Source organism: Triturus cristatus, chromosome 3_1, assembly GCF_964204655.1.
Source record: "Triturus cristatus chromosome 3_1, aTriCri1.1, whole genome shotgun sequence".
Taxonomy (NCBI): Eukaryota; Metazoa; Chordata; class Amphibia; order Caudata; family Salamandridae; genus Triturus; species Triturus cristatus.
The window spans coordinates 1,007,820,245-1,007,835,701 of NC_140583.1; positions in this window are offsets into that span (position 1 = coordinate 1,007,820,245).

The following is a 15,457-nucleotide window of genomic DNA, read 5'->3' on the forward strand; positions in this document are numbered from 1 at the left end:
AATAAGTGTGGGGGGGTCCCAATCCACCCACACTGCCCTGGGGACCGCCACCACCCGGGGCTCAAAGATAGTATATGCGGGGGGGCTCACAGCCCTCCCGCAGCCCCGGGGACCGCCTGCCCCCGGGGCTTCTTGAAAATGGGTCAGGGGCTTGCAGCACCCCCAGCCCCGGGGACCGCCACCCCCCGGGGCTGGAAGTAATTTGGGATGGGGGGCTCTCAGGCCCCCCAGCCCCGGGGACCACCACCCCTGGGGCAACTTGTCAATGTGGGAGGGGGGCCATGCGGCCCCCCCTCCTGGAGCCTTGAATAGGCCCTGGGGACCGCCACCCCTCCTGCAGTGTCCCGGGGTGCCCACCCCCGGGACACTGTAGTTTGCAATGACAGGGCAGGAGCCTCGTGGCTCCCGCCCTGTCATTGCAAACTGCTTTGCTTCATTGAAGGGAGAGCAGGGAAACCTGCTCTCGCTTCAATGAAGCAAAGCTGATTGCGTTCCCACATGGGGAGCAGCATGTTAGCTGTACCCCATGTGGAAAAGCAATGCTGGCTCCCGCAGGATGTGGGGAGCCGGCTGGGACCGTGGGGGGATTTTTGACCCCCTCACAGCCCCCAACAGAGGCCAGGCCCCGGGGGATGGGGTCCCCGGGGCCATAAGTGGCCTAGGAGGGGGGCCAGGCCCCCCTCCAGATAAAAAAAAATAAAACATGGCCGGCCCGGGGGATGGGGTCCCCGGCAATGTTCCCTCTAATTTTTTTCCTCTGTGTGCGGCAGTGGATGGTCTCTGTGCGCTGCAACCATGGCTATGTGCGCCAGGAACCAGACCGCATGCGTGTGCAGCGCCAAATGTCACTCCAAACGTTTACTTTAAAAAAGTGAAAAGATGGTGCATTGTTACACATACAGCGCCAGGGTCTTAAGGTCGGTTTGCAAATTGGATAAACACTCCATGACATGAATTGTTTACACAGGCAAGTACACTTCAGGTTTAGAAAAGCACAAGACTCCAAGGGGCATATTATCAAGAACGCCATTAAAATTATTGCCCCTTTAGCGGCAGGAAACTGCCGCTAAAGCGGCGATAATGGGCTTGATAATATGCCCTTGAGAATTCCAATAGAAGCCCAGGTTCACACCAGAACATGGGCTTCTATTGCTCAAGGGCATAATATCAAGCCCATTATCGCCGCTTTAGCGGCAGTTTCCTGCTGCTAAAGCGGCGATAATTTTAACGTCATTCTTGATAATATGCCCTCAACGGTGGTACCATCATAAGATTTTACTAAAGATTCTTAACTGGAGCACTGTTCATTGGGTGGGGAAATGTTGCCCCTTTTGTTACTTTCAGTTTATAAGTTTAAATCCTAATATAGAACAGTAAGCTATTAACTATCGAAGAGCTGCATTTCCATTCATTGCAATGGCAGAAAACCTGCGACAGACCACCCGAGCGGAAGAGTAATATAGCTTTTGATTGTAAGAACGAAAGGGTGTTTTTGAACAGTAAATAGAAAAATTCAGCCTGACATTTAAAAATCGGCATCAAGAGGAACAACCTTCAATCATGTTTTACTTTCAGATAAGTTTAAACAAAACACAGAACAAGGCACAGTAGGGCAGCCGATTCAAGGGATTTCCTCAAATACTAAAATAGATGCCTAATTAACAGCCAACCTCTATACGTCTCAAACCACAAAGTGACTAGCTAGAATCCTATGACCTCTTCCTCAGATTCCCTCACTGCCACTATCCAACAGTGCCCCTCATCTTTACGTAGCCCCTCTCTCATATGCATTTCATTTGTTATATAGCGCTACTCATATCAGTGTAGTGTGTGTCAGTAATTTACACCACGCACACATTATACAGAGACAATGAATCATACAAGTATGTAAATCAGTCTATATGGAATGTCACATAAGCCAATGAGGATTACAAGGTGTAGGAATCACATGTCATCCATACTGGTGGGTAGTATATTTTAAGAGGGTTTGGTCTGGGGAAACACAACCTTAGGATTTCAAGAGAATTCCATGGGGGTCAGCTTTACTGATAAAAATGTATATCTGCCCAAACATACACATTTTAGCAACATTAGAATAATGAAAGACTGGGGAAGTTCTAGCTATATCACAACACAAAAAAAAGCCAAGTTCTAAGTATACCATTCATGTTTGTCTGCAGCTCTTTGATGACAGTTCATTGGTCACTGTCCTATGTTAGGATTGTAACTTCTGAACTGCAAGTAACACAAGGATCTCCGTGACAAACGCAGTAACCCACTGAGCTATCCATATAAAATACAGTTCATCTGACAGACAAATGATTGCTCTCCAGCGGGATCACCAGTGTTATCTTGGCATTTTGTACTGTCTTATTGTTGTCCTGCATCGGCCATGATAATGATAAAAACTGTTTAAATGAAGTACACACTGTGCAGATTTTAAAAAGAAACAAAATGTAGTAACACCTTCTCGTACCTACTCCATTAGTCAAACTTTGTGTCACAGCCTGATGTGATAAGCCGCTGCAGGGGTCAGGAAAGGTAAATAGGAATAAATAAGCTTCTTCTCTCATGAGCTGCATAGAAAAAGAAAAATCCACGCAGCAGAACAGTAGGCAAAGGTTACCAGTGCCAAAGAAAGGATTTATCGCCTTTCGCCGTGTGGAGATGAAGGGGTGAAAAAATAAACAAAGCCTTGTTACCTTGTAAATGGTCTTTTAAAGACCTGTGAAGTACTCGGGTGCGGCTACAATAATCTCTAAAACTGTCTGTGTGCGCCCGGGAAGCTGTCTCGTCCCGGGCTGACACACACAAGGGGGGGTTGCAGCACTTTGAGCCCCATGGTGTTGCGCGCATGCCTTCAAGCCCTCACTGCGAGGGCCAAGGCTCCTGTTTGGCTGGAACCGTGCCTGGTGGGGAAGAGTGTGGGCTTTTGTTTAAGTATTTATGGTAATCACAGCTCGTGAAGGGGCTGTGATTAACATGAATACTTAAAAGCCCACAATCTGCCTCGCAGGTGCCGACAGCCGCAAGCCCCCAAACCCCAAAGTCCGCCTTACCTTCACTCCCGAATCGCGCCGCTGCTTTAAAAAAGCGAGCAGTGTCATTCACTCCCGGGATGTCGTGGGTGTGTGCGCGCTGCACATCGCGCAGTGTGCGCTCACGTTAATAGAGGTGCGCGTGCACGCACCTTAACGGGAACAGTGGTCCCCGGGGCCTTAAAGTGGCCAGAGGAGGGGGGCTATGCAGCCCCCCTCCATAAAAAAAAAGGGCCATGCCCCGGGGGATGGGGTCCCCGGTGCAAATTATGGCCACGGGAGGGGGGCCACACAGCCCCCTTCCCGATTTCTTTTTTTTTATAAACAAAAATTGGGGGTAGGCCCTGGGGGAAGGGGTCCCCAGGGCCAAAAAAATGGAAAAAGAAATTCTAAAAAAAAAGAAGAAAAAAAAAAAGACCGGGATCGGGCCGGAGGCCACGCCCCCTCCTTACACCACTCTGCAAACGCGCCCCCTGGTGCGTTTGCAGAGGGGGAACTAATTCCCCTTGAATACTGGGGGTCCCTGGGGGCCAACTAGCCCACCAGGAACCTCCAGTATGCACCAGGGTGCTGCGTTGCAGAGAGGTGTAATGAGGCCACGCCTCTTTTCACACCTCTCTGCAACGCCGCTCCGTGGCGCTTACTGGAGGTACCTGGTGGCCTAGTTGGCCGCCAGGGGACCTCAGGATTCAAGGGGACTTAATCCCCCAACTTAAAACGCGCCACGGGGCGCGTTTGCACAGTGGTGAATGTAGGGGGTGGGGCCTGAGGTGATACTGTGCAAACACGCCCTGTGGCGCATTTTAAGTTGGGGAATTCATCCCGCTTCAATCCAGAGGTCCACTAGGGGCAACTAGCCCACCAGGTACCTCCAGTAAGCGCCACGGAGCTGCTTTGCAGAGTGTTGTAAAAAGGGGCATGGCCTCTGAACACCTCTCAGCAACGCAGCTCCCTGGCGCATACTGGAGGTACCTGGTGGGATAGTTGGCCCCCAGGGGACCTCTGGATTGAAGAGGAATTAATTCCCCAACTTAAAACGCGCCGCAGGGCGTGTTTGCACACGTCACCTCAGGCCCCGCCCCCTTCCTTCACCATTGTACAAATATTCCTCTAAAATCAGCCGAACTACGAATTCCGATTTACTCACCTGTTATCACGAGAGAACCCAGGGCTGCATCTTTTAGCCCAGCACTGACTCTAAAAAGTCATTCTAAGCGTACTTACCAGTAACTTGTATTTCCTTCCATAGGAATCCATTGTGTGGTTTTCACCAGAAAAGTTTCTAAGTGTCCATTTTTGAAACGTACAAATATTCCTCTAAAATCAGCTGAACTACTAATTTCAATTTACTCACCTGTTATCAGGAGAGAACCCAGTGCTGCATCTTTTAGACCAGCACTGACCCTGAAAAGTAATTCTAAGCGTACTTATCAGTAACTTGTATTTCCTTCCATAGGAATCCATTGTGTGGTTTTCACCAGAAAAGTTTCTAAGTGTCTATTTTCACAAACTAAAAATATTCCTAAAAAATCGTCTGTATGACTTAAACCCATTCTTTCAACTGTTTACAGGAGATTGGCCAGTGCTGGATTCAGTATCCACCACTGAGTAAGAAAAAGTAACAATAACACTACTTATCAGTGATGTCGATTTGAGATGTCATCAGTGATGTCACTGACCATGTCATGCATGATGTAATATGTGACATCATCAGCAGTGGATTGCGGGCGCGCAAGATGTAGTTAGTACAACTAACTATATCAGAGGAATTTCAATGGTTTTGTTCTAGTGAAATGTCCAGCTAGCTATAACACCCCTAAAACCTATTGTTTTTTCAGTGAACTTCTAATGTTTTTTAAATGCAAATTCCTAACTATATCAGGCCTGAAACCTATGGTTTTTTCAGTGAATTTCAAAGGTTTTTTAAATCCTAATTCCTAACTATATCAGGCCTGAAACCTATGGTTTTTTCAGTGAATCTATATATATATATATATTGTAAATATATATATATTACCTACTGGCGGTCGCCAGTAGGTAGTTATAGTTAGGACCTATTATCCATAGGAAATCCGAAACATTATATTTAGAATACCTTTGGCGCCGGTTGATGAATCTTTGCGAAATTTTCAAAACTCGTGGTCCGCTCCAGTCCGCTCCTATCCTGAAAGTCTTGGGGTGATTCGTCAAGCGGGGGCCGAGAAAAAAGGGGCGTCCTAAAACATGTTCTCCCCTGGCAATTTTCCATAGGGACCTTTAGTCACTGCTACAGCCCGAACTGCTGAACGGAATTACACCAAATTTGGCAGAAAGGTAGACCTTGGCTCAGAGTCATGTCTTTTGCTTAAATGGTGTAAATCCGTTCAGTAGTTCCTGAGAAAATCAAACGTAAAATCACATATGTATCTGGGCGGAGCCTAACCACACATCTCATCGTGAGATCTGATTGGCTGTCAGCACTTCATCCAAGAAGTGTTGGCAGCCATCTTGGGACCAATATACATGATAGCACCTCATTAAAAAGCATTGCAGTTAATAGAAGGTTTTAAGACTTTAGTTACATTATAAATCATTTGTTGATGGTACCATACTCATTTTAGGAATTGTGGTATGTTCTAAGGTGATTTTACCATGTGAAAAAGCCTTCTGCTGGGATATCATGAATCATGTTTGAGAGAAAACTATTTTCTCATGCTTTTCACACAGAGGTTTGGAAGGTGATCTATAAGCTAAACTAAGACCATATTTTCTGTAAATTCACATTATCTTTCTCAGTCGTATGAGAATGAAGTCTGACATTCTCAGTAAAACATGTACATCCAACAAGGTCAGAGACTGTCAGTTGATTCCTTTGTGTTCTACTGCAGCTTCCCAGAGTGTTCCAAATAACAACTAGAACGCTAACAGTCCTACTTATGACAAATGTATGGCACACCTGAAGCCATCTTGATTGGAAGAAAGTGGTAACTCTTAAAATATTTAATTTAAAAAGGAACAAAATGAGGGGGTTCATTTTGCCACAGAAAGTATGATTAGTGTTGCAGAAAGAAAAATGAGGGCACATTTTGAGTGACTTCTCAAATCCTCTTCTATTTCATTAAAAAATTCTGACATGCAGACTGAAACATGCCCTTTCAATACCAGCAGCAGACTTCCTTGGTGAGCAGTAGCTTTACTACACTGATCTAATAAGCAACTAGAGTGCTAACATTCTGAATTTATGGCAAATGTGTGACACATCTGAATGCCTTCTTGATGGAATCAAAGTAAAAAACTGAAAGTATTCCTACTGAGGAGACTGTAGTAAATGAGGAAATTAGGAAACTTCATAACAAAGAAGTCTCCCAAGATGGCCACCAGAGACAAAAGAGCCCAAATGTAGCACAAATATCACCCAGATGTAGCCCAAGTATAGCCCAATGACAGAATGTCCCAGAGTGTTCTAGAGAACAACTAGAGCGCCAACAGTCTTACTTATGACAAAAGTATGGCACACCTGAAGTCATCTTGATTAGAATAAAGTGGTAACACTTAAAACATTTAATGTGCAAAGGAACAAAATGAGGGGGTTCATATTGCCATAGAAATTTTGATTAGTTCTGCAGAAAGAAAAATTAGGGCACATTTTGACTTCTCAAACCTCTTCTATTTCATTAACAAATTCTGACATGCAGACTGAAACATGCACTTTCAATATCAGCAGCAGACTTCCCTGGTGAGCAGTACCTTTACTACAGTGATCTAATGAGCAACTAGAGCGCTACCATTCAGAATTTATGGCAAATGTGTGAAACATCTGAATGCCTTCTTGATGGAACCAAAGCAAACAAGCATTGAAAATGCAATAGGTCTTGCCCTCGTTTAAGTTAAAGCAATTCTGTTTGTAATTAGGTGGATTTTTAGCTTTGCTTTTATTAGTGTTTTTCAAACTTTCATGTACATAACATGCATATGCATGCATCTATGTATATATATATATATGTATGCATGCATTTATATTTGTATTTATATAGATATGAAGATTATATATATGTTTATATATGTATGCATATATGAATAAACAAAAGTGCCCGAAGCATTTGAGAAGCACTCAATAGATCTCTGCCCTCCGGGCTTCCAGGTCAGCATGCCTTTCCACATCACAAAACATTAAAACGCCCGACGCGTTTCAGGGAACCACCCCCTTCCTCATGGGCTTCTGTAAAAAGACACTCGATGTTGCACCGTTAACATTTCGACCTTTTATTAAAACAAGCCCCCCTGTGGGCGTGTGCTGAGTGCATCGTCAGACATGGTTTGCTGGGACTTGTGGTCTGATGTGGTGCAAATTAAATATTCCCTTTCAGTAAGGTCGAGTGTTCTTTCACAAATAATGCATTGTCCTTTAAATACCTTGAATAGGCTGTGTAGCAGGAAGGCACGCTGTATTTGATCTAGAGTCCTGTGCTCCAATAGTCCCAAACTGTTTGGAACTTAAAGCCTCGTGCTGCTGATAAAGACATCCTCATATCAGCAGGCGATGGTGCCTTCTCCATGGCCGGGCTGCCGTGTAGCAATCTGCATAAACAAAAGTGCCCGAAGCATTTGAGAAGCACTCAACAGACCTCTGCCCTCTGGTCTTCCAGGTCAGCATGCCTTTCCACATCACAAAACATTAAAACGCCCGACGCGTTTCAGGGAACCACCCCCTTCCTCATGGGCTGCTGTAAAAAGACACTCGATGTTGCACCATTAACATTTCAACGTTTTATTAAAACAAGCCCCCCTGTGGGCGTGTGCTGAGTGCATCGTCAGACATGGTTTGCTGGGACTTGTGGTTCGATTTGGTGCAAATTAAATATTCCCTTTCAGTAAGGTCGAGTGTTCTTTCACAAATAATGCATTGTCCTTTAAATACCTTGAGTAGGCTGTGTAGCAGGCAGGCACGCTGTATTTGATATAGAGTCCTGTGCTCCAAAAGTCCCAAACTGTTTGGAACTTAAAGCCTCGTGCTGCTGATAAAGACATCCTCATATCAGCAGGCGATTGTGCCTTCTCCACAGCCGGGCCGCCGTGTAGCAATCTAAATAAACAAAAGTGCCCGAAGCATTTGAGAAGCACTCAACAGATCTCTGCCCTCCGGGCTTCCAGGTCAGCATGCCTTTCCACATCACAAAACATTAAAACGCCTGACGCGTTTCAGGGAACTACCCCCTTCCTCATGGGCTGCTGTAAAAAGACACTCGATGTTGCACCATTAACATTTCAACCTTTTATTAAAACAAGCCCCCCTGTGGGCGTGTGCTGAGTGCATCGTCAGACATGGTTTGCTGGGACTTGTGGTCCGATGTGGTGCAAATTAAATATTCCCTTTCAGTAAGGTCGAGTGTTCTTTCACAAATAATGCATTGTCCTTTAAATACCTTGAGTAGGCTGTGTAGAACCAAAGGGTACAGGGATTTTACACGCACAAAACCATCGAAATTCAGCAATTATAGTTATGGGAATCTCAAGTAACTATGACTTGTGCCTTAAGGTAAATAAAACTCCTGCCTTCACCATGCACAGTTTTCTCATCAATAACTTCACTGAAAATGTTGCAGTGATATTACCAATGATGTCATAAATGGTGCCAGTAGTGATGCAATATGTGGGGTAATTAGCAGTGCAAGGTGAGGGCATGAGTTGTAGGTACCCTAGGGCATGTGTTATAGTTACTAGAGAGAACAATAACAGAAGGTGTATGGTTCTGTGTGTGTAAAATCTGAACCTAAATATAACATCCCTGTAGCCTATGATTTTGTTCAGTGAAGCTATAAGGTTTTCTTTAATTCTATTTCCTAACTATAACATCCCTGTAACCTTTGCTTTTTTCAGTGAATTTCTAAGGTTTTTTAATGCTATTTCCTAACTATAATGTGCCTGCAACATGGGTGTATAAGTTGTTGTGTGGGTGTTTAAGCGGGTGTGTGAGTGTGTAGTGGGTGTGTGAGTGCATGTGTGACTGGTTATGTGGGTCATTGAGTGGGTGTGGGAGTGGGTGTTTGGGTGTGTAAGTGGCTATATAGGTGTGTCAGTGGTTGTGTATGTGTGCAAGTGGGTGTGTGAGTGGGTGTGTAAAAGCTGTGTGGGTCTGTAAGTGGGTATGTAAGTGTTTCTGAGGGTCTGTGAGTGGGTATGTGAGTGGTTGTGTGGCTGTATAAGTGGGTGTGTGAGTGTGTGGATTTTAAATTGGGGTCTGTAGCTGCGGTTCCACCAGAATCTACCAGAATCCACCCGCTGGGAACCGAGTCTCGATTAACAAAATGGTGGTTGCAACTTTCCTCTCAGGTTGCACCCAACCCATCAAAGCATTGTTTTTGTTGCATGGATTCATGAATCCAAGAAGGATTCACAGAGAGTCAAAATCCCTATGTATGCAAATTTGAATTTTAGTTAATATCTCAAAAACTACTTAACAGAATTACACCAAATCACAAAAGGTTGCTTTGTGGACCAAGATCTATCGTTTTACCAAATTTTGTGCAATTCCGTTCAGTGGATCAAGCAGTAGTTGTATCTAAAATCCCTATGGGAATTAAGATCAGAAACACACTTTTTTTGATCCCCTCTGTTTCTTGGCTCCCACATGACTGATCACCCCAAACCTTTACATGCACAAGAAGAATGACTGGGCACTTTTTTGGGAACATTTCGTGAAGATTTGTCAAATAGTGCCAAAGAAATAGACAAGTCAAAACTGTTTTTCTTATGGAAACTAGGTCTTTACTCTAACTACTTACTGGCGACAGCATTGGACTCAGGAGAGGTAAAATTTACTATTCCCACCCCAGTCGTCTGTGCAACAGTAGGGAAAGTTTTGGATTCAGAAGGGGTAAAATTTTATATTTCCACTCCAGTCTGTGCAACACTAGGGAAAGCGTTGGACTCAGGAAGGGTAAAATGCACTATTCCCACAACAGTTGGTGCAACAGTAGGGAAAGCGTTTGACTCAGAAGGGGTAAAATTTATTATCCCCAGGCCAGTTGGTGGTGCAACACTGCACTACTAAGGAAAGCGTTGGACCCAGGAGGGGTTAAATGTACTATTCCCACTGCAGTCGATGCAACACTAGGGAAAGCGTTGGACTCAGGAGGGGTAAAATTTACTATTCCCACTCCACTCAGTGCAACAGTAGGGAAAGCATTGGACTCAGGAAGGGGTAAACTTTACTATTACCACTCCAGTCGGTGCAACAGTAGAGAAATCATTGGACTCAGGAGTGGTAAAATTTACTATTCCCTGTCAAGTTTGTGTAACAGTAGGGAAAGCGTTGGACTCATGAGGGATTAAATTTACTATTCCCACTCCTGTCCGTGGAACAGTAGGGAAAGGGTTTGTCTCAGAAGTGGTACAATTTACTATTCCCACTCCAGTCGGTGCAAAGTAGGCAAAATGTTGGACTCCGGAGAGGTAAAATTTACTATTCCCACTCCAGTCTGTGCAACAGTAGGGAAAGCGTTGGACCCAGGAAGGGTAACATTTACAATTTTCATTCGAGTCAGTGCAAAATTAGGGAAAGTGTTGGAATCAGGAGGGGTAAAATTCACTAATCTCACTCCAGGCTGTGCAATATTAGGGAAAGAGTTGGACTCAGGTGGGGTATAATTTACTATTGCCAATCCAGTTGGTGCAACAGTAGGGAAAGTGTTGGACTCAGGAAGGGGTGAAGTTTACTGTTACCACTCCAGTAAGTGCAACAGTAGGGAAAGAGTTGAATTCAGGAGAGTTAAATGTTTTATTCCCACTCTAGTCTGTGCAACAGTAGGAAAAGAGTTGGAATCAGGAAGGGTAACATTTACTATTCCCACTCCAGTCAGTGCAATAGTAGAGAAAGCATTAGACTCAGGAGTGGTAACATTTATCATTCCTACTCCAGTCTGTGCAACAGTAGGGAAAGTCTTGGACTCAGGAGGGGTACAATTTACTATTCCCACTCACATCAGTGCAACTGTAGGCAAAGTGTTGGACTCACTAGAGGTAAAATGTACTATTCTTCCTCCAGTCTGTGCAACAGTAGGGAAAGCGTTGGAGCCAGGAGGGGTAACATTTACTATTTTCCCCTCCAGGTGGTGCAACAGTAGGGTAAGTGTTGGAATCAGGAGGGGTAACATTTACTAATCCCACTCCAGTCGATGCAACACTAGGGAAAGCGTTGGACTCAGGAGGGGTAAAGTTTACTATTCCCACTCCACTCAGTGCAACAGTAGGGAAAGCATTGGACTCATGAAGGGGTAAAGTTTACTATTACTACTCCAGTCGGTGCAACAGTAGAGAAAGCATTGTACTCAGGATTGGTAAAATGTACTATTGCCACTCCAGTCTGTGCAACTGTAGGGAAAGTTCTTGACTTCAAACACATACCTTATTTTAATACAAGTATTAATTACATAAAATTATAAAACTATTAACTCAAAATTAAATATATACATTAAAATAACATCAAACAATTACATTTTTAAATAAGCAAATTAAGAAGAATTTCTTTTAGTAATTATTTCATTAAATTCTCACACTATTTTCATACATACCTAGCAACACACATTTAACATATATCTAAATAATATATTATAATAATTTGAAAAATAATTGATTAATAATTAATCAAATAATAATAAATACATAATTTATAATTATTCTATTATTAATTAATTAACTTCCCACCCTATACACCTACAAACCCAACAACCCACACCCAAAATTTAAATAAAAAATTATAATAATTACACCAGGTACATAATAATGAGCAATCAATATATAATGTATCAATAATTGATCACTTATTATTTAATTAGCTTCCCCCCTCTATACCCCTACAAACCCAACAACCTGCACCTAAAATTTACATCAAAAAGATATTGCTTTAAACAATTTACATACTTAATAGTCAAATAAATATTTAATAGTATAAATATAAAAATTATGAATCTGCAAAACTCAAAACACGCTATGACACTATAAATTGCTATTTAACAATTACATTAATAATATAGATCACTTAAAATCACAAACTATATTTAAAAACATTAACAAAAATTACACAAACAATATAAAATATATAGAATTAAAATATTGTTTAAACACATAAACTTATAAAGTTATATTTCCTAACTCAAAAAACAATAGTTTTGTCAACAATATTTTTCCAAATGATAGAAACTCAATTTTTCTGTAACTTGATATTTTTACCTTGACATGACTTGTCTGAATACCCGGCAAAAGAGATGTACACAAAAGCAGCCAAGGCTGGACAGCGAATGAGATGGATTTGTCACATAGGTGGTAAAGTTAATGACTTAATCCCACATTCCACAAAGGTATTTGAGAAAGTTCCAGGGACATATAAGAGCTAAAGTTCCCCCTACCCTACATTATAAGATATATTGCAAGTCACAGAGGAGTTTCATAACCACATAGGGGACAAGGCCGAAGGCTGAGTCCATTTATAAGATTATAGAACTTGGAGGTGACCTACAATATCCTATACATGGTTTCCCACAAACCACTTAAATCCTTGTTGAGTAGCGGTTTCATATAAACGAGAGAGCATGCTTGCTACCATGAAGAATACAAATAGAATCTCTAGTGCAAAATTGAACACATCAAAAACCTGTTAGATATTTGTTGTGAAAAACATTTTAAAATCAGTTCAATATGAACCAGTTTATAAAAAAATAAGCTGCAGTAACTGACCAGTGTTTCAGTTTTTGTTGCTTTAAACAGCTTCTGCCTGACCTGACCCTCCTTTCCCCTTGGCTGTTGTCTCTGACAGCAGGCATTGTGACATCATATAATCGGCGCCTAGGTGCACCACAAGTTGACGATTATGAAGAAATTAGGGATGGGCTTTTATACAGGGATTTCAGAATCCAATGTATTATGTTTCAATAATGTGTCTCCACACCCTGGTCTATGCTTGAGGAATCCACACTGCTGCACCATTTTGGCACTTATATAATAGGGTCCTGTTGTAATCAAAGTTCAGAAGCTGTGGTGTAGATTCATAAGTAGGTTTACTAGAACTTAGTTTCAAGTGGACAAGTAGAAAGCTAAGCCAAGCCCTACCAGGCAGGGGTGGCTCCTCCATTAGGGCGGAGGAGCGTCGCCCCACTGCCTTCTCACAGTGCGAGAATGCCAAAACATAAAATGGTAATATCTTTTGGTTATTACCATTTTATGTTTCTTTGCGCATTGCGGGCGGGTGGGCGGAGCTGCCCGGGCAGGGCTGGAGTGGTTTGCCCACTCCTGTGTGCGCAAAGACTATTTGGTCTGCCCTCTTGGGCCGCCCAGTCATGCGCACTCTGCACTTCTCTATGCACGCTGCATTGCAGCCTACATGGAGAACATGCCATCTCCTACAGCCCCACTGGTGCATTGTGATTGGCTTAGGGGAAGGGAGGGAGACTGCCTGCTTCCTGTCCCTGTCGGAGGCAGGAGAGCGGGAGCTGTGAAGACACGATACAGGCGTGGTGGAAAGATTCATTATTGACCCCACGTGATCCCGTACCTACCCCCCCCATGCACGAGTCATGCCGGCTGCTACTGTTACCAGGAGCAGCATCCTGATACTCAGCCCATATCTCCAACTGACACTCCAATCCCACTAACATTCTCTATATTCTAGAAGACCTCACACACTGGCTGAGCAGTAGGGACCTGGGACACTGGGGAGGAGGTATTAAGGTACAACACATCTCCCATCTTTATATATAAACAATAAACATTACTATAGAAAATATGATAGGAAGTAAGATGGTAAATGATGAAACCGTCCCATGACATTGGATACAATTAAAAAAAAATCCAATTAATTTTTTTTTTTTAAATGCTTCCCGGTTTCCTTTCGGGAAACCTGGCTGCATTAAAAAAAAAAACTACTTTATTTAACAGTAGTCCCAGACATGGTGGTCTGCTGAGTTCAGCAGGCCACAATACCTGGGAGGGCCTGCCATTCCCAATGGGGTCGCAAATTGTGAGTGGCTCATTAATATTCATGAGCCTCGCATTTGGCGACCCCATTGGGAATCGCTAATAGTGTCTCTGATACTGTTGTACTCCATATTTGCGATTTGCAATTGTGACGCAATTTGCGAGTTGCAAATTGGGGGGTCGTACATCTGGCCCCAAGGGTTTCACCTACCCTCTACTACATATGGGAAGCTAAACTACCCATCATCCCACATCTAAAAGGTGATATCTACCCACCGGGCTCAACAAATTCCCCGACAACCTTAACCCCTTAGGAAAGATGGAACCTTTGGATAAGCATATGCCCCTCACGCTTGGGAGAATGTATTAAGATACAACAGGTCCTCAGACAGTATCAAGAAGAATGTGTGGCAGTGCAAAAATTGGTTAGCACTCCTCTGTTTTAATAGGTGCAAGTGTGGAAGCTGGTTTTATAATTATATTTCTGACCGAATTAGGCTACCCACTTTTTGATACCAAATATCTACTGAAAAGGCCTGTAGAACATTGACACAAAATAATTAAACAGATGCTAGCTGCAGTTGCTAAAAATAAGCTGCTCTCATAATGGAAGGCTTGCTCAAGAGCCACATTCAGACAGTACATGATCCTAGCTTAACCACAGGCGCTTGGGCACACCATATTTAGAAGTGGCACAGTCTACGGGGCCGATTCACAGAACTAATCTGAAACGAAATCCTAAACGTACTACTTTTGGTATTCACAGAAGGCATTTAGTAGTTGTAAAGTTAGGATTTTGTCTTAACTTTGACCTAAGTTTGATTTAAGACAGACTTGACACAGACTTAAGACAGACTTAAGACAAACTTAGGACAGACTTAGGACAGACTTAAGACAGACGTAAGACAAAATCCTAACTTTACTACTACTAAATGCCTTCTGTGAATACCAAAAGTAGTAAGTTTAGAATTTTGTCTCAGATTACTTCCATGAATCGTGCCCTACGTGTCCTTCACTGGAACTGGTGTTGCAAATCATTTCTTTAGAAATTTCCATTACTAGAACATTGCATTAGCTTGGAAAGTCCGAAAAGTTCACAAGCAGAGAACACGTGGGTAGCAACAGCCACACCACCTCAGACCATGCAGATATCACCGGTGTTAGCCTCTTCTGATTGGCCCAGTGCACTTTAATTGTGTAACTTGTTGAGGCTACTGATGGACAGAAGCCGCCCCCTTGCTCAAAATCTGAAGAAATTACTTTATCCTGTAATTCTTCTGAACATATATTGCATGAATAATGACATTTTTCCTTTGTGGTTGGTACCAAGAAAAGGCTTTTGAAGACTTCTCCTCGTTGGACATTCAGCCACTTTGCTGTCTGTCTCTGTGCTGCACGTGCTATTGTTTTGTATCTTGTCTTATAATAAATTCTCTATTTTATCATATGTGCTGACAGGCTGGTATTTCTTG